The following is a 1,917-nucleotide window of genomic DNA, read 5'->3' on the forward strand; positions in this document are numbered from 1 at the left end:
GGAGGCTGAGGCAGGAGAATGGCTTAAAAACCCGGGAGGCAGAGCTTGCAGCGAGCTGAGATCCGGCCACTGCACTCCAGCCCCGGCAATAGAGCGAGACTCCGTCTCAAAAAAAAAAAGAAAGAAAGAATACTAATTTTTAAAAATAAGTAGAAACTGAGAGAAAAGAATGATCTTAACTAGAATTGGAGACCTTGATAATGCCAATCCTTAGAATATCACCCATTTTAGTAGTAGTTTGCTGCCTCATCTTTCTTGTTTTTCCCCTAGTAGGTTCTGACTTATTCTGGAGAGGAGTAGGAAGTAATATTAGCAGGAACTCTTGGGAAGCCAGAACAAACAACCTGTGTATGGTGAGTGATTGTTTCTCCATATTATTTCCTAAAATAGACATGTTGTTGTCTATCTAGAATTACAGTGCTGAAAGGGAACTCATGAATGGTATAGGTGAGGAGACCGCAGACTGGCTCAATTGAGTGACTGGTCCCAGAGTCCAGCCAAGTCTATTAAGTAACAGGAAAGCATCAGATTTTTCAAGACTGAATTGTAGTTCCCATTATAAACACTTAATGCCAAAAATGCCAATATCCCCTGTTCATTTCAAAACAGCACTTTCAAAATAGGTTTCCACAGCTCTGGCAGTGAGAATAACCTAAGTTTTACTTCTATCTACTGAACATCTTAAAAACAATTTGTTTATTATTAACAAAGCCTTTTTTTTCCCCCCTAGGATTGTCGGAAGAAACATAAAGATGCAAAACGGAAAATGAAACCAAAATAATAAATGTCGGTTGGTTTTGATACTGAATGTGAACAAGGCTCACCTAAGGAAACTGACCCAGAAAATAGTTGTAGCTAACAAAGAAGAAATTTCAGAATGAAGGAATTGTAAACATCTGGCTGATGGAATATCATTCTGGTTGCCATCTTTTTCTGTGGAACTCCTCTGCATTTCTTCCTAGTTACTTCAAAAAATTAAATTCCACTTCTTAAAAAAGGAAGCACAAGCTAGTCCTCGAAACTACTTTTTGTATATAATCTTTGCCCTCTATCCTGAGTAACTAATGGACATCTTCTCATGCAAGGTTTACATGAAGCCTTTTTAAATAAATGGGTCAAAGTACTTGTATTTTCCAGCCTAGGCTTTATGTGAATTATAGGCTATTTGAAATGTTTATTTCTGATTATGTCAAATACACCTTCCATTTTGTCATTTTTGTTTAAGCTGATGAATTACATGTCAACATTGAGTTTTATACTTGTGTTTTGGTGAATAGCTAACTGAAATATAGGACATTTCAGACCAACATCATATAAGAGTTCTGTGAGGACCAGGAGAGGAAGCCAAATACAGAGTTATCTTGTCATTGGCCTCTAGGAATTAGGGAACAACATCTAGATGCAGACCAATCCCAAAATTCTAATTAAACCAAAAGCTTATGAAAAATACCAAGTGTCTGAAAGATAGGTAGTCACAATTAGGAGTCAGGACCCTGAGCCCAAATAAGGAAACATTTAATATTTCATTAAATAAACCAACCTGCCTAGATTTCAAGACATGCTTCCTATCAAAGCGGGCTCTGTGTGAAATAGTATTATATAGGCCCAGCAACTTGAACCCAGGAGGCAGAGGTTGCAGTGCCGAGATCACGCCACTACACACCAGCCTGGGTGACAGCGTGAGACTCCATTTAAAGAAAAAAAAAATAGTATTACATAGACAGTTCCAAGGGCCTATCATTGATCCATGATGTGTGTACCTAAAATTAGTATATATTGATTTACCTATGCTGAATATAAACTTTTAACTGTTGGGATTTCATCTGGTGTGTTAACCATTATGTCCCCAGTGCTTATGCTCAGTATGTGTTTTTAATAAGGGTCCAAGGAACTAAAGTCATTCTGGATTCCTAGGTT

General features: G+C 37.6%; 1 pseudogene across 1 annotated transcript in view; it reads left to right on the forward strand.

The window, feature by feature from the left end:
* Positions 1 to 1,136, forward strand: part of LOC105516861 — a 33,670-nt pseudogene extending 32,534 nt beyond the window's left edge. Inside the window, exons 12-13 of the transcript XR_001002558.1 lie at positions 274 to 353; positions 731 to 1,136. The product of XR_001002558.1 is annotated as a nucleolar protein 8-like (transcript). The remainder of the gene's footprint in view (positions 1 to 273; positions 354 to 730) is intronic.
* The last annotated feature ends 781 nt before the right edge of the window (positions 1,137 to 1,917 follow it).

This window comes from Colobus angolensis, unplaced genomic scaffold (genome assembly GCF_000951035.1).
Source record: "Colobus angolensis palliatus isolate OR3802 unplaced genomic scaffold, Cang.pa_1.0 Scaffold292, whole genome shotgun sequence".
Taxonomy (NCBI): domain Eukaryota; kingdom Metazoa; phylum Chordata; class Mammalia; order Primates; family Cercopithecidae; genus Colobus; species Colobus angolensis.